We start from the raw sequence: 24,559 nt of genomic DNA on the forward strand, positions 1-24,559 counted from the left end.
GTTAGCAGCAGTAGCGAAGGAATCGCTCGATCAGGTTCAGTTAACAGCCATCGATCGATCACTCCGGTTCAGTAACGCGTAGCCTGCAGTGCAATCGCTCGGGTTCAGTTAGAGCCCAACGCCTCACTCGGGTTCAGTTAGAGCCAACGCCTCACACACACGCGCGTACGTGTACGAGAGAAACGCGCATCGCTCGACCCCCGACCTCCCACCGTAACCGGGAACTCCCCAAAATTTTCCTCCCCCTCGCTTCTACCAAGGTTTTTTCCGTGATGGACGGCCCAAAGAATGTCATGCAGCTGTGTCTCCGGCCCGCCCAGGACGAAAAGCCCATTTTCTGTCATGATTTTTTGTCATAGAAGTAGGAGCCCACCACATCTATGATGATACCGGGTTTTGTCACAATTATCATCATAGAAGTGTCATATGTATGACAGAAAAAAAATTCGTTCGGCCCAAAATGCCACGGATGTGTCTTTTTTTTGTAGTGGTGGTTTCCTTGTCCAATCCTCACCATTCGGAAAACACGCTGTCCGCCCTTGTGCAGCCATTGGGAGCACCAATGTGGTGGCTAACGGTTGTGTATGGACCATGCTCGGAGGATGCGGCCAAAGTGGAATTCATGAGGGAATTGGTGGAGGTCCGGGAGCTCTTGGCTGGCCCGTGGTTGTTGGTCGGCGACTTCAATCTCCTAGTCAACCCGGAGGATAAGAACAATGACTCTGTTAACCGCCGCATGATCAGCCGTTTTCGATCCAAACTGAATAGGTTGGAGCTCAAGGAGATATATTTGAATGGGAAACGCTATACGTGGTCCAACGAGAGGTCTAGGGCCACGTTGGAAAGGATCGATCACGTGTTGGTGACGAATTGTTGGGAGGATCTATACCCTTCCAGCTTCCTAATGGCATTGAGTTCTGCGGTCTCGGATCACTGACCACTCTTAGTGGCCATGCACGCGGACTTCCAATATGGGAAACACTTCATGTTTGAAGCCTTCTGGCCCAAGGCTCCAGGTTTCATGGAAACGGTGCAGGAGGCGTGGCACTCCATATCATCGGATGGCAACCCCTATATGGTGTTGAACAATAAATTGCGGGCCACCGCAAAGAACCTCCAACGGTGGAACGACAAGTGGATTGGCAATATACGTATGCAGATCACCATTGCCCTGGAGTTGATACTACGTCTTGACGTGGCCATGGAGACAAGACAGCTGAGCCACGAGGAGTTTGAGCTTCGTAAAGTGCTGAAAAGAAAGCTCCTGGGTCTCTCGTCCTTACAATGGTCGATCGCAAGGGAACGCTCAAGGTTGTTGCATCTGAAGGAGGGGGACGCGAATACGGAGTTCTTTCATCGCCATGCCAGGCACCAACAACGGAAGAATGTGATCATGTCACTCCGGCAAACCGATGAGGTGGTCTCGGGCCATGAGAGGATTGCGGACGTTGTGGACTCATATTATGGGGCATTGTTCGGTTCCACCACGGGCCGCCAGTTCATGATCGATCTGGCACAACTGGACTTACCCTACATGGACTTGCATCACTTGGAGGAACCATTCACGGCTGACGAAGTAATCAAAGTGATCAAAAGCATGCCTCTTGACAAGGCACCCAGGCCAGATGGCTTTACGACCCGGTTCCATGCGCTGTGCTGGAATATCATCAAGGACGACTTCATGAATGCCCTCGTGGCATTCTATCATGGGGACATGCGTGGATTAGCATCACTTAACAAAGCTCTAGTGGCTCTGTTGCCAAAGAGGGAGGGAGCCGAGGAGTTAAAGGATTACCGCCCGGTGAGTTTGGTGCATAGTGCGGTGAAAATTTTCGACAAGGTGTTGGGGTGCCGCCTTGTCGAAGACCTACCACATTTGGTGCGCCAGCATCAAGGCGGTTTTGTCAAGGGACAGCTCCTTCACGACAACTTTATGCTAGCGCACTATACGGCCCGCCGCCTCCATGCCTTGAAGCAGTCGGCTTTGATGGTCAAACTGGACATATCCAAAGCGTTCGACACGGTGAAGTGGCCTTTCCTCCTAGAAGTTCTCCATCGCATGGGTTTTGGCAGAAATTGGATATCCTGGATCGTGGGACTTTTGTCCACCTCCACAATGCGTATCATGGTTAATGGGGTGCCCAGGGCCACGATCTTCAACTGTTGTGGCCTTCGTCAGGGTGGACCGTTATCGCCGATGTTGTTTATCCTTGTCATGGAGCCCCTACATCACCTCTTTAAGTTGGCCTCCGCTTCTGGCCTGCTGGCGCCGCTGGCACATGTGGGATGTGAACACCGCATGTCTATTTTTGCGGACGACGTGATTATCTTCCTCAAGCCGGTGGACCTCGACCTGGTTACGACAGCAAGGATCTTACAAATGTATGGCATGGCATCAGGGATCCGGGTTAACATGCACAAAACGTCGGCCATGCCCATCAGGTGCTCACAGGAAGAGGTGGCACGTCTGGAAGGCGCTCTGGGGTGCCGCATTGGGTCCTTTCCATGCAAATATCTAGGCCTCCCCCTAGGCCTTAAGAAACCATCTGCGGCGCAACTTAGCGGCCTGGTGGTGCAGTTGGCTGCGCGCCTGCCCACCTGGAAGGCGGCGACCCTGCCAAAGAGTGGCAGGCTTGTTCTGGTCTTATCGGTGCTCTGTTCGATCCCTATACATTCGATGCTCGCCTTGGACTTACCGGCAAAGACGATAGCGGCCATAAACAAAATAATCAGAGGCTTCCTCTGGTGTGGCAATGCTCAGGCTAACGGTGGGCACTGCTCAGTAGCCTGGGAGGACGTATGCACGCCAAGATGGGCGGGAGGCCTTGGGATCCCGTGCCTTAGGTGGCTTAACATTGCCATGCAGGCCCGTTGGGCCTGGTTACATCGGGTGGACAGCGATCGACCTTGGACGGAGTTCAAGCTTGTCCTCCCCAAGGAATCCCTAGCATTAGTCGCAGCAGCTACCAAGGTGACGCTTGGAAGCGGGATGGAAACTCTCTTTTGGGAAGATCGTTGGCTACATGGACAGCGAATTCAGGAGTTTGCCCCTGGAATCTATGAAAGGATCTCAAAACGAGCAAGGACCACGCGCACAGTACATGAAGCCGTTTCTCTTGGCTCCTGGACTAGGGACATCAGCCCCGCCCTGGCCTATGAGGCTCTGCTGGACTATCTGGAGATTTGGCGGCGACTACAAGGGATCTAGCTCCAGGAGCACGTCCCCGACGCCATTACTTGGGCCTGGGAAACGAATGGACAATTCTCGGTACGGTCTGCCTACGCGGCATGGTTTGTTGGTAGGGAGGTCGCGCCGACGGCGGATTTTTCCTGGTGATCTCGGGCTCCTCTCTGGTGCCGCTTCTTCACCTGGCTAGCTATGCGAAACAGATGCTGGACATTAGACAGACTTGCCAGTCGCGGCCTCCCGCATCAGGATGCTTGCCCGTTCTGCGACCAGGAGGACGAAACCACTGATCACATTCTTCTAACATGCGTGTTCGCTAGATCAGTTTGGAGAACTCTGTGCTCGGCCTTGGGGAAGCCGCAGTGGTACCCAACGGCCCAAGACAACCTAAAGGATTGGTGTGTAGCACGAACGTCGAGTGTCCACAAGCCGAAGGAGATACGGGCGCTCCTCACCCTAGTGCTTTGGGAGTTGTGGAAGCACGGGAATGCCATTGTGTTTGACGGCGCTGCTCCATCACTTCAGCAGGTAGTTGGGCGCATCGTCACGGAAGGTAAGGCTTGGCAGCAGGCGAGCTTATTGAAGGGCGAAGTGGATAGCATATTTGATCTTCTGGTAGGGTGGGTAGGGAGTGAGTAGTCCCGTTCGCCGCGTTTTGTAGGTGGAACGGTGGATTGTACATTACGTGTTGTTGTTACTGTAGCGCTTAAAACTCTGTAACAACATTGGTGGTTCGGGTTCTTACCCCTCCCTTCTATAAAAGATGATACGCACACTCGTCCGTATTCGAGAAAAAATAATAATAGCATACAACTAATCCCCAAAAAAAACTGCTAGATGTGCAGCACCGGCTGCACAACCACTCAAAGTCCTAGCTAGTGGCTAGTGAGGAAGCACATATTCCACATACAAATATACTCGTAAGGTACACGTGCATTGCATCCATGAGCTTTGTAACAAAATTACCAATGGATATCACACTATAGTATGTAAATATGTAAGTTTGGAGTTATATATGCATGATGTGGATGTTCATTTAATTCTTGTAGTAGTTCATCCCAATCAAAATCAAATTAATGCTACAAAATATCAAACACCATGGTATAATACTACACAAAACTCATCTGAGTATATATGTAGTACATTTGTCTCTAGGCATCATGTATTGCACCTTTTTATTTCTTAATTTTTTTTACTAGAGGCGTACCTGTTATACCACACACCAATAGTAATTGGTTCAGTTTTTTTTTACTTATGAACAGATTGGTCTGGCTACTAGTGGCGTGTCTTTTACATGGCACACCACTAATAAGATGTAGTTAGTGGGTTCCATTTAATGCAGCACGTCATTGGTTCAATTATTTATTTATTTACTCCTTTATGTTGATGATATGCTAATTGTTGCAAAGAGTATGCCAGATATTGATGAACTAAAGAAGCAATTGAGTAATGAATTTGAGATGAAGGATTTAGGTGCAGCAAAGAAAATACTTGGTATGGAAATATCCAGAGATAGACCATCTGGAGAAGTATATCTAAGTCAGAAGGGATACATTGATAAAGTTTTTCGTCATTTTAATATGCATAATGCCAAGCCGGTGAGTACTCCGTTAGCTGCACACTTCAAATTATCATCAGCTTTATGTCCGAAGTCAGATGCCGATATTGAGTACATGTCTAGAGTTCCATATTCGAGTGCAGTTGGTTCACTTCTGTATGCCATGGTTTGTTCTCGTCCTGATTTATCATATGCATTGAGTGTTGTCAGTAGATACATGGCAAATCCTGGAAACGAGCATTGGAAAGCAGTTCAGTGGATTTTCAAATACCTATGTGGTACTTCTAATGCTTATTTACAGCTTAGGAAAACTAGAGATGGACTTATTGGTTTGTTGATTCTGATTTTTGTTGGTGATTTGGATAAGAGAAGACCACTCACGGGTTATGTTTTCACCATTGGTGGTTGTGCTGTGAGTTGGAGAGCAACTTTGCATTCTGTTGTGGCGTGTTCCACTACTGATGTCGAGTATATGACTATTTCTGAGGCATGCAAAGAAGCTATCTGGTTGAGAGGTTTATACAATGAGCTTTGTGGAGATTCATCTTGCCCTACCATATTTAGTGATAGTCAAAGTGCTATATATTTACAGCGAATCCAATGTATCATGAGAGAACAAAGCACATTGATGTCAGATATCATTATATTCGAGATAAGTACTCATGATAACCCTGTTGATATGATGACAAAGCCAGTTCCTACCAATAAGTTTGAGCTTTGCTCAGACTTAGTTGGTATTTCTCACTAGTCCTATCGACTTTAAGCACAAGGTGTTTATGCTGATTTGGATGGAGTTATTTACTTTCTTCGACTACTGGAGGAAATTTGGCTCAAGGTGGAGATTGTTAAATTGTGATCCAAATTCTACCGTATTGGACTAGACGTAGTACATATGGTGTGGGCCTTTGCGTTGGTACCGACACGTACGAGTACAACTCGTTTACTTGTCCTCCAAGGACTCTTGTATATTTCCCTCATATATACCCGTGTAGTCGCACCTAAAGACGCTCTCTCGACTCATGCTTGCAATACTCCTCAATCATAGTGATTGCGGCTTCGTGCGTCCGTGGTTTTCTCCCGCAAGGGTTTCCGCGTAAAACTCGGTGTCTCCCGTGTCTCGTTTGATCTCGTTTTATCTAACAACGTACTCGATTATGTCTACTACAAACCGCCAGGCTACCGCAAGGTGACAACGGATATGTTGTACGCAATGACCGAGAGTAAGGGCATGTACAATGCTGCTATCTTAGGAGTGTCACATAGATAAATGTTGAGATGAAGGAGAGACAAATTATAAGAAAATGTTTGTCTTCTCTTATTTAAGAGATGTTCTTTTAGCACAATATGTCCCACCACGCGTTTAGGAATTGCTAATTATTAAAGATAAGGCTAAGAAATAATCCGTTATAGACAACATTTTATTGTCATCTCTAAATTACATGTAAGAAATAATCATGTCTTATCAACCATTGTACATGCCCTAACAATCATCTCGGCATGTCCGAGTTATGGTACCTCTTCCGCTTAACGTCTCGCGCCGGTCTGGGTGAGCAGACTACCACCCCCCTGGCGTCTTGGCCGGCCGCGAGAAGTGTCTCACCCACCAGGACGCTCTCCACGAGATGGACGCTGTTCATGGTGTAATTTGGCTAGTTAATGTATGATGAGCCAAATTGATTCAATGATTTATCAACCTGGTCGGTTGATGCATTTTTTAAGTATTGCAACAGGAATTTTCATGGACAACAAAGATGCAAGTTCTAAGAAGGATCGGATGCTAAGCTAAACTAAGGGCGTGGAGTGCATGGTCTATATAGCTACGTGTGGGGAGAAGTATGCTTAGTGCTGATGGCTATTATCCATGTTGATTTGCGACTTTGTCGGAGTATTTTATTATTTTCTTTGAAGGCTCAAGGTATTTGTACAAGTATGCTTAGAACTTGGGCTACTATATTATCTGGTGATAGCGACGTGGCCAGAATAGTTAATTGATAAGGCAAGGTGTGTATACGGTCAGAAGGGATCGCCATGCAGGTTGGCCTAATGTAAAACGTCAAGTACTATACATGGTAGCCCAATTAGGATGACATGATTAGATTCTAATCGGTTTGATTCTGGAATTCAACTCGTGTATGCCAAGTCCTGCCTTGTATACGTCAAAGTCCAGCGTGCCTTATATATAAGGCCATGGCCGATTGAAATACCCCCAACAATCAATCTATCAACAAATACATTACTTTTTCACGTATGTCTTTTTCTTTATCATTTTTCTCTGCCGAGCCCTAGCAGCCCTAGGGTTTGGTAATCTTTGCCGTTTTGCGCTGAAAAGCGGCCGTCCCTCCTCTACGAAAGCGAGGGGATCTTTGTTGCTTTGCTCGTAAAGCAATCGTTCGTCGTCACAAAAGCATGACAAATATCCTGGTGTTGCGCGGCGATTTTGCGTGCCATCACAATTGGCAACTCCGCTGGGGACGGGAAGAAAAAGAGGCACACGATGAGTACGGAGTCCAGGAACGGGAGCGACATCGACCCGGAGAACGTCATCGCCGTCACACTCGACGATCTATCTGAAGATGATCGGCGCGAGCTTGAACAAGAGCTTAAGAAAGAGATGGCCGAGCGACTAAAATTGAAGTTGACTGGATACTGCAAGACAAGGATCGGCGTCGTCAAGAAGGTACATGTGTCGAACCCTTCACATTCGATCAACACCGAGGTAAAAAAGTCAACCGAAGAAATTTCCCATCTTATTGATATGTGCGTAGCTACCAAGTATGATTCTGATGTGAAAACTACGACACACACAATTACTCAATCAGTAGCTAATAGAATTGAAGAATTTAAGGAGCAGCTTCACAAAGATCTTGAAAATATTTTACCTAGTCATGTTCGGTCGTTAGTGCTGCAAATCAACGATAATTATTCTGAGAAAATACCGATTGAGAATAATGGCTTCATTAACTTTCCTAGTAATAATCATACACCTGGAGCATCGGCTAATAACATTGTGCAGCCCCATGTTCCTTCAAATAGTGATCAAGGTGGCCGGAACTATGAGAGCAGTTCGGCTAATAATTTTATGCCTAGCATAGCTGCTCCTATTGTCTCAACTTTGGTTCCACAAAATCACAACAGCAATAACCGAAGTGCTAGTTCTAATTCTATTTTGCAACAACTTCTTTATCCAACTGTAGAATATAGTACACCACCGCTATTGACTGTCAGTACCGGGATTCCGTGCGGGCCGGTACCCGATTCATATTTTAATGAGTCTCCGTTGCAAGCATCACAAGCTCAAATTTCTTTGCCGGAGTTTCCATCACGTGCTAGCGTTCCATCTGCTCCCCAAAATAGTTCTCTACATCCGAATGATAGTTTTAAGGATAAGCTTGCTAGTATACTAAGAGAATTCGGTTTAGAACCTAAGAGTAAAGCACGTGCATATCAAAAACCATACCCTGATTACTTTGATTCGACGGCTTATCCTCGCGATTTTAGAATTCCTGAATTTGTTAGGTTTATAGGGGAAGATGGTAGATCCACTTTCGAGCATATCGGACAATTTTTAGCCCAATGTTGTGATATCGGCACATCGGATGTTTATAGGATTAAATTATTTCCGTTGTCTTTGTTCGGTATTGCATTTACTTGGTTTACATCGCTTGCTCCTAATTCTATTTCAACATGGGCACAATTGGAGCAAAAATTTCATGAGTACTTTTATAGCGGTGAAACAGAACTTCGGCTTTCAGATTTAACTATGGTTAGGAAGAAATATAATGAGCACGTTCATGATTATATTATGAGGTTTAGGGATGTAAAAAACCGATGTTTCAGCTTGACCATAGCCGAAAAGGATTTAGCCGGTCTTGCCTTTTCGGGTCTTCTCGCTCATATTAAGGATAAACTAGAAGGGCGAGAATTTTTAGATGTTAATCAAGTTTTCCAAAAGGCTTTGGCGCAAGAAAACTGGACTAAGGGGATTAAACAATATAGCTGGTTTGAAGATAATATTGATAATGAGGAGGATAATCATGTAGGTAATGCCTTCGATTATGATAGTAATTCGGCTAGTAAAGTTGACGTTAATATATGTGTAGCCGAATGGATTCCAGCGCCAAAGTCAAAACCCTTTGCATGTTCTACTTTGAAACCCACACCTGCTAGAAGAGATGAAACTAAATACACTTTTGATGTTAGTAAGTGTGATAGAATTTTTGATATGTTACTACAAAATAAATTAATTAGAGTGAGAAAGGGTCATGTAATTCCACCTACAGAAGAGTTGGGTAGGAGAGCTTATTGCAAGTGGCACAATTCTTTCTCTCATGCTACTAATGATTGTAACATGTTTCTTCAACAGGTGCACTCGGCCATTAATGAAGGACGATTGACGTTTACAGAAAGTTCTAAGATGAAGCTCGATAGTGACGCTTTCCCTATCAATGTAGTCGAGCTTGAGAGTAAGAAAATTCTTATTCGGTCGGATCAGACCGAATCCGCAAGAAAGAAAAATGTTGTTGATGATAATGCTTCTCCAAGGACGATCAAACAAAAAATCCAGAAGTAGGAGTTTGGAAAGTCAATGGAAGAAGGAAACAAGCTCCAAGACCAAAGCCGTCAGTTAGCATGTTGTTGGAAAACTACACCTCACGCAAGACCAGCAATGTGTTTAACCGGCTTGGAGATAATAAACGTCTTAGATCTCCTTCTGGACCTGGCAGTCATGAGCAATGGCAAAGAAATTTATATGACCAGCAGCCCTATATTGCAATGGAGCCGACGTATTGGGGTTGTGCACCTCCTATGTACCCGCAGTTTCCTCCATGGGGTTTTAATCCTTGGGTGCCATACCCTACAGTGCCAGGTTATTTTCACCCAAAGTGGGTTCCGCCGAGGCCTTTGTTCAGAGCAGACATACATGAGAAAAGGGCTCCGCTCAATGAGGCAGGTAGATCATGTGATGCAATTGTTGTCCAAAGGGACCGGTCATTGGTACGCAGTGCAGATGGTGAAGTTCATATAGGTGGTCAAAAATTTATGTGGGTGCCGATCAATCGTGGAAGTGATGCAAAGGCACATGATGGGACTGTGCGTGGCTGCACCAAGATTAGCGCAATAAAAGATAATAGTTTACACAATGATTTGTAGCCTAGTGTGCAGACACATGTAGACAAGAAAATTGTATGTACTAGTGAGTTGGTTGATGCATCTGCTGATGAATTTACTAGAGACAATGGGAAAATTGAAGCCATAGGTACAGAAGAGAATAGTGATGGCGTGAAGTTGCACCAAACCGTCCGACGTAATCAGTTTGAAAAGGAAACTAATTTTGGACAGATCAAAGAATTCATTGTATCCTCATGTACTAATCAACGGTCTAAATCGGCAAGCTCATATGTTGATTTATTCATGGGAGGTTGTGGCCCAGGAGTGTCCAGAAATTTCAAATCTAGCACTAATTTGGATTTGAGCAATGTACGCGGCCAGAAATTTAAAGCTAGTAATGGACATGATCAGCAGAGAAGTATTTCGGCCAGAGATAAAATATTTGCCATAAAAGCAGAAGTACGTCAGTACAGGCCGAGAGACTCGGGTTGCAACAGAATTAAGTCGGCTGCACCAGAGACTAAATCAAGACCTCGGTGGTGTCCAACGGGACTCACACACACTCAGAAACGACGTGTGCAGAGACTACGGGCATTTGAAATGGAGGAAGAGATAGTCGAGAAGAAGCGCTTGTTCGATCAGGAAAAACCAATGGTGCCGAAAATGACATGGAGGGAGAAGCACATTGTGGGGGAGAAGTTGCCCAAAGCTCCCAACGGAAAATATTAAAAAAAGTATTGTCATAGCATGTTCAAGAAAACATGAGATAATGTGGCCGATATAATTTTTGAAATATCGCCCTAAGCAACTATATGGCTAATGAAGTTATCAACATTGTCGTAAGGAATAATATGTTTTTGGTGAATACAATTATACCAAAAACAGGGGGGCATGTGTTCATGATGTAATTTGGCTAGTTAATATATGATGAGCCAAATTGATTCAATGATTTATCAACCTGGTCGGTTGATGCATTTTTTAAGTACGGCAACCGAAATTTTCATGGACAACAAAGATGCAAGTTTTAAGAAGGATCGGATGCTAAGCTAAACTATGGGCGTGGAGTGCATGGTCTATATAGCTACGTGTGGGGAGAAGTATGCTTAGTGCTGATGGCTATTATCCAGGTTGATTTGCGACATTGCTGGAGTATTTTTATTATTTTCTTTGAAGGCTCAAGGTATTTGTACGAGTATGCTTAGAACTTGAGCTACTATATTATCTGGTAATAGCGACGTGGCCGGAATATTTAATTGATAAGGCAAGGTGTGTCTACGGTCAGAAGGGATCGCCATGCAGGTTAGCCTAATGTAAAACGTCAAGTACTATACATGGTAGCCCAATTAGGATGATCTGATTAGATTCTAATCGGTTTGATTCTGGAATTCAACTCGTGTACGCCAAGTCCTGCCTTATATACGTTAAAGTCAAGCATGCCTTATATATAAGGCCATGGCCGATTGGAAATACCCCCAACAATCGATCTATCAACAAATACATTACTTTTTCACATGTCTTTTTTTTTATGATTTTTCTCTGCCGAGACCTAGCAGCCCTAGGGTTTGGTAATCTTTGCCGTTTTGCGCTGAAAAGCGGCCGTCTCTTCTCTACGAAAGCGAGGGGATCTTTGTTGCTTTGCTTGTAAAGCAATCGTTCGTCGTCACGAAAGCACGACAAATATCCTGATGTTGCGCGGAGATTTTGTGTGCAGACGCTTTCTCCATCGACGCCGTCGCCGGACTCTTCGCCAAGACCGGATTCGGACCTGGGACATCGACGTAATCGTGGTCAACGTCAACATGTTCTGCCCGCAACCTTGCCTCGCCTCGCGGATCACGCACCGCTACGGCATGCGCCACGACGTAGTGGCGTACAACGTATCTCGGGCATGGGCTACAACGCCCCGCTGGTCTCGTTGAATATCGTCTTGAACGTCATGCGGGCACGGTCGCCGCGCCCGGTGCTTGCGCTGGTGCTGTCGACGGAGGTGCTCTCGCCTGGAAACTACCTGGGCACGGACAGGTCCATGATGCTGGGACTATGCCTTTTCCGCTTCGGCGGGGCAGCGGCGCTGCTCACCAGCGACCCCGCGCTCGGCGGGCGCGCCAAGATGAAGCTATGCCGCCTCGTGCGCGCCAACGTCGCCGCCAACGACGATGCGTACTCCGCCATCTTTCAGCGCGAGGACGCACACAACATAACCGGGTTCAGCATCAACAAGACCCTCCCAAAGGCTGCCGTCCGAGCTTTCGCCGCCAACCTGAAACGCCTCGTCCCTTACATCCTCCCTGCTAGGGAGCTCCTCCGGCTTGCCGCCAGCTTTACGTGGCAGAAAATTAAGCGACGCAAGCGAGTGAAGATCGATGTCAACTTAAAGACCGGCGTCGACCATTTCTGCCTCCACTCAGGCGGGGTCGCGGTGATCGACGCCGTGAAGAAGAACTTCGGGCTCGAGGAGGCAGACGTGGAGCCGTCGAGGATGACGCTGCACCGCTGGGGAAACACGTCGGCCAGCAGCGTGTGGTACGTGCTTGCGTACATGGAGGCCAAGGGGAGGCTCAAGAGAGAGGACAGGGTGCTCATGGTGACCTTCGGATCGGGCTTCAAGTGCAACAGCTGCATGTGGGATGTGATTCGCGATCTGAAGGACATGGGTGCGTGGGCCGACTGCATTGATGAGTACCCGCTGGAGAGCACAGCCAATCCGTATATGGACAAGTATAGCTGAATGATAAATGACAACGCTGATGACGATTCCACGTTGCCTCTGTTGTAAACCACGTGGACGGCGCGTACGTCATTTACGGATCACAAGTGCGGTGAATAAGAGCATGGGAACTTCTCTTCCTCTGATTATATATAGCAGTATACTTGAAAAATTATCACAGTGACACTCACAACTGCGAGTGCATCTTCTTTAGAGTATCATTATGGAATATGTCTGCGTGTATAATATTTATGTTTTCAGAGGTACTGAGAAAATATATTTCAATTTATATGGCAGTATGAACACCGAAAATGTTAAATAAAATATGAGATGGGCAGAAAATATTTTGTATCATTTTAGTTTGTGGGAAAATGATAGCATAGAAGTAATCCCAAACAAAAACCAGCTAGCTGTGCAGCACCAGCTACACAGCTACTCAAAAGTCCTGGCTAGTGCGCGCAAAAAAAAGAACTCCTGGCCAGTGAGCAAGCACATATTCCACATCCAAATATACTACTCCATCCGTTTCTAAATATAAGTCTTTGTAGAGATCTCAATTCAAAATACATACGTATGTGTATAGACATATTTTAGAGTGTAGATTTACTCATTTTGTACCATATGTAGCCCCTTACTGAAATATCTAAAAAGATTTATATTTAGAAACGGAGGAAGTAGTAAGGTAAACGTGCATTGCATGCATGAGCTTTGATAACCAAATTACGAATGAATACCACATTATAGCATGTAAATCTGTATGTTCTTTTTTTGTGAGGATGCAAATCTGTATGTTCGGAGTTATATATGCATGATGTGAATGTTGATTTAGTAGTTCATCCCATTCAAAATAAAATTAATGCTAGCACAAAATATCAAAGACTACATGGTACAGTATGATACTACACAAAACACATGTGAATATATGTAGCAGATTTGTCTTTAGGTATCTAATATTACAGTTTTTATATTTTTCAACAAATTGTAATTTACGCTAGCGGCATGCCTATTAGCGTGGGAACAGATTAGTCTAGTTACTAATGGTGTGTCCTTTACATGGCACATCACTAATAAGATGTTATTAGTGTCGTTCTCTTTAAAGTCGCACACCACTGGTATTTTGCCCAGTTACTACTTACCAGTCGCATTTGAAATTATGGCCGTGCCACTAATAGTTTTCACCTATCAGAATTGAGATAGATGCCTATCGGAATCAGTAAAGTTACTAAGCTCCCAGGAATTGGAGCGCTTAGTGAGATTGCAGGTTCCCTGAAAAAAAAAAAGATTGCAGGTTTAGTTTTGCTTCTTTTCTCCGATGGTGTGTGTTTGCACAGCTCGATTTGGCTAGCTACAATTCGTCGGAGCTGGTCAAAGCTGGGCCGGCCTGGTCGAACGGGCTACAGTTAGTCGGTAGTATCTTTGAAAGAAAGCCTGCGTCCTCGCAACACACTGTTTCTTTTCCTCCGTCGCTGCGCTCACACTAGTAGAAAAAAGGTTTAATGTGAAACTCATTAGTGCCGGTTTGTAATTGAACCGGCACTAATGTGACCATTAGTGCCGGTACTAAAGAGGTGGTGGCCTTTAGTACGGGTTGGTGGCTCCAACCGGTACTAAAGACCCCCCGTTTAATATCGGTTGGAGCCACCAACCGGTATTAAAGGTGGTGCGCTGCCACCCGCAGTGCACAATGTTTAGTCCCACCTCGCTAGTTGAGAGGAGCTCGCACCGGTTTATAAGCCCCGCCGCGGCTACCGTGTCGAGCTCCTCTGTAAGCTGGCCTTTGTGGGCCTATTGCAAGTCTTCTGCCCTGTGGGGCCTACTGGGCCGTACGGGCCTGCATCCTGGCCCAACTAGAGATTGGGTTTCTAGTCATATGCAGGCCGTGCCGGCCCAGTAGGCAGGCTGTCCCCACTCTTTAGTGCCGTCGGCTGGAGTGGACGGCGCCTACTCCTTCATGCCTCCTGCCTTCCTCCCTCGCATCCCCTCCTCACACCCGCCTAACGCTCGCCGCCCACCCAGCTCCGTCCACCACCGCACATCTCCTCCCCGGCTACACCACCTTGCCCGCGGGAGGCCGGCGAGCCCCTCACCGTGCGCCGTGCCGCCGACAAGAAGCGTTGTGATGGCGCTGGACAGGGACGTCCACCATTTGCAGGCTCGGCTGCCTTCCTCAAGCCCACCATGGTCGCATCCCCTCCCCTCACCCCCACCTACTCGGATCTCTCTTTTCCCAATCTCTGTCTGATTCTATTGTTATCCTCGCGGACTAATTTCAGAAAAGTAGATCTTAATTTCGAGCAAAATCATGGGCAATTTGGAGGCCTATACTTATTTGGTTCATTCAAGCTATGGATTGTGGTGAGCTCATGGTATTTCTAGATGTTGTCAAAGGAGTTTAATCTTCATTTTTATGTGTCCTCCCTCCGGAAGAAGAGGTACTAGATTTCATCTGTATTTATGTTGCCATAGGATTTTCATTCTAAAGAGCATGTGTGGCAGGGGGTTCTTCTCGGCTGCCTCGGAGGCTCGAACTCAATACTCGAGCTCCTGCACCTACAGCGCCATGTACCGATGCATGACCTCAGTGCCACCGGCGGTGGCATCGCAGAGTCTAGGTAATGACTCCTTGACCATCTCCGCCTCCTGCTCTTTGAATTGTATACTGCATATTGTTTACTGCTGCTCTTCGACTTGTACTTTATATTGTTTACTGCCGCTCTTCAAGTTGTACTGTATATTGTTTACTGCTGCTCTTTCAGTATTAGTGTAGTGGCAAGAAGCCATGAACTGGAAAAATAATGACATCTGTGTATAGAGAAGGGATTAATAATAGTCTCCTTTTGTACTAATTTTTTGCAGTACTTATTTGGAGCATTGGGTTCAATGTTTGTGGCTGTCACATTATGAAAGCCAAGAACTGGAAATTTATGTTCTTTATGTGACACGATAGTTTGTTGTTACATTTTCAACCTTTTCTATTTTGGATATGTATAATTGCAATCCTCAATGTATAACTGCCGGTCAGTTCTGGAGTTTGCTGATAGGAGCAGCAAGCAACAATAGGCAACCAACAGGATCTCTTGTATGAAGATGCGCAGGTTTTCTTCAGTTACTGCAGATTGCAAGCATGAGTGACATCGTTAAGTAAGTAGATGATTGGATTTTTGCCTTTGAGCTGGGCTACACTCAGTAAAAGAGCCTTCTATCAAAAGAAGATGTGTTACAGATGTTCCAGTATATTCCTCTGTTTTTGGAATCGAGAAAAGAGCTTTATGCTGAGAGTCTACTTGTTGTAGAAGAAACTTCCATTAACAACTTTTTTTGCGGGATGTTAACAACTATTTGAAATAAAAGGTACTCTGATAAAATAACTCCTGTCAAGATTATATAAAGGACGGATTGCAATTCTAGAACATATGTTCTGTTGCTAACTGACAGTGCTTTCAGAAGTAATTTTTATTTAGGACATTAACTCTCAAGGTGACTCATCATTGGTCTGGGTCAATTTCAAGTGCATAAATATCTGTAAATTTTGCCGTTTATATAGTTGAATAAGAATAATCCATCTACTTACACTAGTAGAAAACAGGGCTTTCGTTCGGGCCTGGCCAGCCCATTAGTCCCGGTTCTGCACGAACCGGGACCCATGGGGTGCATTAGTCCCGCTTCGTGAGCCCAGGGGGCCGGCCGGGCCACGTGGGCCATTGGTCCCGGTTCAAGGCACGAACCGGGACCAATGCGCCTCGCCCCTGGCCCATGACCATTAGTCCCGGTTTGTGCCACAAACCGGGACTAAAGGGTTGGTTCTCGTTGCGGCCAGTGTTTAGTCCCTTCTCGCCAACCGAAGGGCGCACACACCGGTTTATAAGCCCGTCCCTCTCTGCCTTGTTGAGCTCCTCTAAAAAAGAAAATAGATGCCCTTATACAGGGAATTTGACCTAAATTCAGAGTGAGTTTCTCTGAAATTCATAGAAATTTATTATGAATTTAGGTTGAATTTTCTCTATAAGCGCATCTATGCTCATTTTCTTATGTTGGGGTTGGCGATCTTTACAGACTTTTTATGTGTTGAATATGCACCATTCAAAATCAGTCTCTGCTTTGAATGGTGCATTTTAAACACACAAAAAGTCAGGAGTTCAAATAAGTTTTAAAAAATGAAATCCCTTTGTAACAGACGAGTTTCCGTATGAAATCCTGATAATTTCAAAAAAATTGTCCATTTTGTACACGAAGTGCATCCAGTTTTTGCCGTAGCCCTCTCAACTTTCTTGCACATGCTATGTGGATGAAATGATGATACCATGCCAACTTTCAACCTTTTAAGAGTTCATTATGCTTTTCAATTTTAGGGTCTTATAGCTCAAAATAATGAGTAAATGCATGAAAAATAACAAATGAAGTCAGAAAGGATTGAAAAATGCTGATGTGGCTTTGAATGGTGCATTTTGAACACACAAAAAGTCAGGAGTTCAAATAAGTTTTAAAAAATGAAATCCCTTTGTAACAGACGAGTTTCCGTATGAAATCCTGATACTTTGGAAGAGATTGTCCGTTTTGTACACGAAGTGCATCCAGTTTTTGCCGTAACCCTCTCAACTTTCTTGCACATGCTATGTGGATGAAATGATGATACCATGCCAACTTTCAACCTTTTCAGAGTTCATTTGAAATGCTTTTCAATTTTATGGTCTTATAGCTCAAAATAATTAGTAAATGCATTAAAAATAACAAATGAAGTCAGAAAGGATTGAAAAATGACGATGTGGCTTTGAATGGTGCATTTTGAACACACAAAAAGTCAGGAGTTCAAATAAGTTCTAAAAATGAAATCCCTTTGTAACAAACGAGTTTCCGTATGAAATCCTGATAGTCTGAAAGAGATTGTCCGTTTTGTACACGAAGTGCATCCAGTTTTTGCCGTAACCCTCTCAACTTTCTTAAACATGCTATGTGGATGAAATGATGATACCATGCCAACTTTCAACCTTTGCAGAGTTCATTTGAAATGCTTTTATAAACTCTAATAGCAAAAGGAATCAACTAAAAAGCTATTATAAACCTCTAGTATTTTTTAAACTAAAATTATATAAAATTTATGCAACTAAAATTATCAAAGTATTTTTTGTTCAAAACATGAAAAGCAGAAGAATTATCATAATTTTTTTTTTGGAAACTTTAGTAGCAAAAAGAATTTTCGTAAAGAATTAAAATTTAAACTATTCTAATTTGGAAACTAATGGAGTAACAGAAAGTTTATAATTATTCTGAGCTAAAAGCAAATAGAATAAAAAATAAAGCAAAAATCAAAAGAAAATAAATAATTCAAAAAACAAAAAAAATACTGGAAAAAATAAAAAAAATGCCGCCTAATGGGCCACACGGCCTGCATACGACTAGAAACCCATCTGCATATGGGCCAGGATGTAGGCCCGCAGGCCCAATAGGCCCAACATGGCAATGACAAGGGTAGGCATGTAATGCCTGCATATTAGAGAGGAGCTCGGCACCTGAGCTGCAACACAGCTTATAAACAGGTGCTGAGCTCTCTCAGCTAGCGAGGTGGGACTAAACTTCCCACCGCACCGTGCCAGCACATTAGTCCCGGTTGGTGGCTCCAACCGGAACCAATGCTCCCCTTTGGTCCCGGTTGGTAGCACCAACCGGAACCAATGCCCACCCTTTAGTCCCGGTTGGTGTCACCAACCGGTACCAAAGCCCTCTGCTTCCCACCCTTTGGGCTGGTGAAAAGAGGCCTTTGGTCCCAGTTGGTGCCACCAACCGGGACTAAAGGTGGCATTGGTCCCGGTTTATGCGTCGAACCGGGACCAAAGCCTTTGCTATATAAGCCAGTGTTGGAAATATGCCCTAGAGGCAATAATAAATGGTTATTATTATATTTCTTTGTTCATGATAATTGTCTATTGTTCATGCTATAATTGTGTTATCTGGAAATCGTAATACATGTGTGAATACATAGACCACAACGTGTCCCTTGTAAGCCTCTAGTTGACTAGCTCGTTGATCAACAGATAGTCATGGTTTCCTGACTATGGAAATTGGATGTCATTGATAACGGGATCACATCATTAGGAGAATGATGTGATGGACAAGACCCAATCCTAAGCATAGCTCAAAGATCGTGTAGTTCGTTTGCTAGAGCTTTTCCAATGTCAAGTATCTTCTCCTTAGACCATGAGATCGTGCAACTCCCGGATACCGTAGGAGTACTTTGGGTGTGCCAAACGTCACAACGTAACTGGGTGACTATAAAGGTACACTACTGGTATCTCCGAAAGTGTCTGTTGGGTTGGCATGGATCGAGATTGGGATTTGTCACTCCGTATGACGGAGAGGTATCTCTGGGCCCACTCGGTAATGCATCATCATAATGAGCTCAATGTGACTAAGGCGTTAGTCACGGGATCATGCATTGCGGTACGAGTAAAGAGACTTGCCGGTAACGAGGTTGAACAAGGTATTGGGATACCGACGATCGAATCTCGGGCAAGTAACATACCGATTGACAAAGGGAATTGTATACGGGATTGATTGAATCCTCGACATCGTGGTTCATCCGATGAGATCATCGTGGAACATGTGGGAGCCAACATGGGTATCCAGATCCCGCTGTTGGTTATTCACCGGAGAGGCGTCTCGGTCATGTCTGCCTGTCTCCCGAACCCGTAGGGTCTACACACTTAAGGTTTGGTGACGCTAGGGTTGTAGAGATATGAGTATGCGGAAACCCGAAAGTTGTTCGAAGTCCCGGATGAGATCCCGGACGTCACGAGGAGTTCCGGAATGGTCCGGAGGTGAAGAATTATATATAGGAAGTCAAGTTTCGGCCACCGGGAAAGTTTCGGGGGTCACCGGTATCGTACCGGGACCACCGGAAGGGTCCCGGGGGTCCACCGGGTGGGGCCACCTATCCCGGAGGGCCCCATGGGCTGAAGTGGGAAGGGAACCAGCCCTTAGTGGGCTGGGGCGCCCCCCATGGGCCTCCCCCCTGCGCCTAGGGTTGGAAACCCTAGGGTGGGGGGCGCCCCACTTGCCTTGGGGGGCAAGTCTCCCCCCTGGCCGCCCCCCCCCCCTTGTAGATGGGACTTGGCCGGCGCCCCCCCTCCCAGGGGGCCTATATAAAGGGGGGAGGGAGGGCAGCAACACAACAGCCTTGGGCGCCTCCCTCGTCCCCTGCAACACCTCTCCCTCTCGCAGAAGCTCGGCGAAGCCCTGCCGAGACCCCGCTACATCCACCACCATGCCGTCGTGCTGCTGGATCTCCATCAACCTCTCCTTTCCCCTTGCTGGATCAAGAAGGAGGAGACGTCGCTGCTCCGTACGTGTGTTGAACGCGGAGGTGCCGTCCGTTCGGCACTCGGTCATCGGTGATTTGGATCACGGCGAGTACGACTCCATCAACCTCGTTCATTGGAACACTTCCGCTCGCGATCTACAAGGGTATGTAGATGCACTCCTTTCCCCTCGTTGCTAGTATACTCCATAGATGGATCTTGGTGAGCGTAGGAAAATTTTAAAATTCTGCTATGATCCCCAACAATGGCATCATGAGCCAGGCCTGTGCGTAGTTACTATGCACGAGTAGAACACAAAGCAGTTGTGGCCGTTGATGTTGCCAATTCTTCTTGCCACTACTAGTCTTATCTTGTTTCGGCGGCATTGTGGGATGAAGCGGCCCGGACCGACCTTACACGTACGCTTACGTGAGACAGGTTCCACCGACTGACATGCACTAGTTGCATAAGGTGGCTAGCGGGTGTCTGTCTCTCCCACTTTAGTCGGAACGGATTCGATGAAAAGGGTCCTTATGAAGGGTAAATAGAAATTGACATATCACGTTGTGGTCATATGTAGGTAAGAAACTTTCTTGCTAGAAACCTACAAGCCACGTAAAAACTTGCAACAACAATTAGAGGACGTCTAACTTGTTTTTGCAGCATGTGCTATGTGATGTGATATGGCCAGAAGATGTGATGAATGATATATGTGATGTATGAGATTGATCATATTCTTGTAATAGGAATCATGACTTGCATGTCGATGAGTATGACAACCGGCAGGAGCCATAGGAGTTGTCTTTATTATTTTGTATGACATGCGTGTCATTGAATAACGCCATGTAAATTACTTTACTTTATTGCTAAACGTGTTAGCCATGTAAGTAGAAGTAATCGTTGGCGTGACAACTTCATGAAGACACAATGATGGAGATCATGGTGTCATGCCGGTGACGAAGATGATCATGGTGCCCCGAAGATGGAGATCAGAGGAGCAAAATGATATTGGCCATATCATGTCACTATTTGATTGCATGTGATGTTTATCATGTTTTGCATCTTATTTGCTTAGAACGACGGTAGTAAGTAAGATGATCCCTTACAATAATTTCAAGAAAGTGTTCACCCTAACTGTGCACCGTTGCGAAGGTTCGTTGTTTCGAAGCACCACGTGATGATCGGGTGTGATAGATTCTAACGTTCGCATACAACGGGTGTTGACGAGCCTAGCATATACAGACATGGCCTCGGAACACACGCAATACACTTAGGTTGACTTGACGAGCCTAGCATGTACAGACATGGTCTCGGAACACGGAGGACCGCAAGGTCGAGCATGAGTCGTATAGAAGATACGATCAACATGGAGATGTTCACCGATCTTGACTAGTCCGTCTCACGTGATGATCGGACACGGCCTAGTTAACTCGGACGGCCTAATTATCATGAACTTAGTCTAAAATCTTTACAATATGTCTTGTAGATCAAATGGCCCACGTTGTCCTCAACTTCAACGCGTTCCTAGAGAAAACCAAGCTGAAAGATGATGGCAGCAACTATACGGACTGGGTCCGGAACCTGAGGATCATCCTCATAGCAGCCAAGAAAGATTATGTCCTAGAAGCACCGCTAGGTGAAGCACCAATCCCAGAGAACCAAGACGTTATGAACGCTTGGCAATCACGTGCTGATGATTACTCCCTCGTTCAGTGCGGCATGCTTTACAGCTTAGAACCGGGGCTTCAAAAGCGTTTTGAGAAGCATGGAGCATATGAGATGTTCGAAGAGCTGAAAATGGTTTTCCAAGCTCATGCCCGGGTCGAGAGATATGAAGTCTCTGACAAGTTCTTCAGCTGTAAAATGGAGGAGAATAGTTCTGTTAGTGAACACATACTCAGAATGTGTGGGTTACACAACCGCTTGTCTCAGCTGGGAGTTAATCTCCCGATGACGCGGTCATTGACAGAATCCTTTAGTCGCTTCCACCAAGCTACAAGAGCTTTGTGATGAACTTCAATATGCAGGGGATGGAAAAGACCATTCCTGAGGTATATTCGATGCTGAAATCAGCGGAGGTGGAGATCAGAAAGGAACATCAAGTGTTGATGGTGAATAAAACCACTAAGTTCAAGAAGGGAAAGGGTAAGAAGAACTTCAAGAAGGATGGAAAGGGAGTTGCCGCGCCCGGTAAGCCAGTTGCCGGGAAGAAGTCAAAGAATGGACCCAAGCCTGAGACTGAGTGCTTTTATTGGAAGGGAAGTGGTCACTGGAAGCGGAACTGCCCCAAATACTTAGCGGACAAGAAGGCCGGCAACACCAAAGGTATATGTGATATACATGTAATTGATGTGTACCTTAGCAGTACTCGTAGTAGCTCCTGGGTATTTGATACCGGTGCGGTTGCTCATATTTGTAACTCAAAACAGGAACTGCGGAATAAACGGAGACTGGCAAAGGACGAGGTGACGATGCGCGTCAGGAATGGTTCCAAGGTCGATGTGATCGCCGTCGGCACGCTACCTCTGTATCTACCTATGGGATTAGTTTTAAACCTCAATAATTGTTATTTAGTGCCAGCTTTGAGCATGAACATTGTATCTGGATCTCGTTTAATTCGAGATGGCTACTCATTTAAATCCGAGAATAATGGTTGTTCTATTTATTTGAGAGATATGTTTTATGGTCATGCCCCGCTGGTCAATGGTTTATTCTTGATGAATCTCGAACGTGATGTTACACATATTCATAGTGTGAATACCAAAAGACGTAAAGTTGATAACGATAGTCCCACGTACTTGTGGCACTGCCGCCTTGGTCACATTGGTGTCAAGCGCATGAAGAAGCTCCATGCAGATGGACTTTTGGAGTCTATTGATTACGAATCATTTGACATGTGCGAACCATGCCTCATGGGTAAGATGACCAAGACTCCGTTCTCCGGAACAATGGAGCGAGCAACCAATTTATTGGAAATCATACATACCGATGTGTGCGGTCCAATGAGTGTTGAGGCTCGCGGAGGATATCGTTATGTTCTCACTCTCACTGATGACTTAAGTAGATATGGGTATGTCTACCTAATGAAACACAAGTCTGAAACCTTTGAAAAGTTCAAGGAATTTCAGAGTGAGGTTGAGAATCAACGTGACAGGAAAATAGAATTCTTACGATCAGATCGTGGTGGAGAATATTTAAGTCACGAATTTGCTGCACACTTAAGGAAATGTGGAATCGTTTCACAATTCACGCCGCCTGGAACACCTCAGCAAAACGGTGTGTCCGAACGTCGTAATCGCACTCTATTGGATATGGTGCGATCTATGATGTCTCTTACCGATTTACCGCTCTCATTTTGGGGCTATGCTTTAGAGACTGCCGCATTCACTTTAAATAGGGCTCCGTCGAAATCCGTTGAGATGACACCGTACGAATTATGGTTTGGGAATAAACCTAAGCTGTCGTTTCTAAAAGTTTGGGGATGCGATGCTTATGTCAAGAAACTTCAACCTGAAAAGCTCGAACCCAAGTCGGAGAAATGCGTCTTCATAGGATACCCTAAGGAAACTATTGGGTATACCTTCTACCTCAGATCCGAAGGCAAGATCTTTGTTGCCAAGAACGGGTCCTTTCTGGAGAAAGAGTTTCTCTCGAAAGAATTGAGTGGGAGGAAAGTGGAACTTGATGAGGTGATAGTCACCCCTACCGTACCGGAAAGTAGCGCAGCGCGGGAAGATGTTCCTGTGGTGCCTACACCGACTGGGGAGGAAGCTAATGATGATGATCATGAAGCTTCGGATCAAGTTACTACTGAACTTCGTAGGTCCACAAGGACACGTTCCGCACCAGAGTGGTACGGCAACCCTGTCCTGGAAATCATGTTGTTAGACAACGGTGAACCTTCGAACTATGAAGAAGCGATGGCGGGCCCGGATTCCGACAAATGGCTAGAAGCCATGAAATCCGAGATAGGATCCATGTATGAAAACGAAGTATGGACTTTGACTGACTTGCCCGATGATCGGCGAGCCATAGAAAAAAAATGGATCTTTAAGAAGAAGACAGACGCGGATGGTAATGTGACCATCTATAAGGCTCAACTTGTTGCTAAGGGTTATCGACAAGTTCAAGGGATTGACTACGATGAGACTTTCTCACCCGTAGCGAAGCTGAAGTCCGTCCGAATCATGTTAGCAATTGCCGCATACTATGATTATGAGATATGGCAGATGGACGTCAAAACGGCATTCCTTAACGGCTTCCTTAAGGAAGAATTGTATATGATGCAGCCGGAAGGTTTTGTCGATCCTAAGAATGCTAACAAAGTATGCAAGCTCCAGCGCTCAATCTATGGGCTGGTGCAAGCATCTCGGAGTTGGAACATTCGCTTTGATGAGATGATCAAAGCGTTTGGGTTTACACAGACTTATGGAGAAGCCTGTGTTTACAAGAAAGTGAGTGGGAGCTCTGTAGCATTTCTCTTATTATATGTGGATGACATACTATTGATGGGAAATGATATAGAATTCTTGGAAAGTATAAAGGCGTATTTGAATAAGTGTTTTTCAATGAAGGACCTTGGAGAAGTTGCTTATATATTAGGCATCAAGATCTATAGAGATAGATCAAGACGCCTCATTGGTCTTCACAGAGTATTTACCTTGACAAGATATTGAAGAAGTTCAATATGGATCAGTCCAAGAAGG

The 24,559-nt window shown here is 45.3% G+C and overlaps 1 pseudogene; it reads left to right on the forward strand.

Annotated features, from left to right (window-relative positions):
* Positions 1 to 952: 952 nt before the first annotated feature.
* On the forward strand, positions 953 to 12,630 carry LOC123170806 (3-ketoacyl-CoA synthase 19-like; annotated as a pseudogene).
* Positions 12,631 to 24,559: the final 11,929 nt, after the last annotated feature.

This window comes from Triticum aestivum, chromosome 7D, assembly GCF_018294505.1.
Source record: "Triticum aestivum cultivar Chinese Spring chromosome 7D, IWGSC CS RefSeq v2.1, whole genome shotgun sequence".
In the NCBI taxonomy this organism is placed as follows: Eukaryota; Viridiplantae; Streptophyta; class Magnoliopsida; order Poales; family Poaceae; genus Triticum; species Triticum aestivum.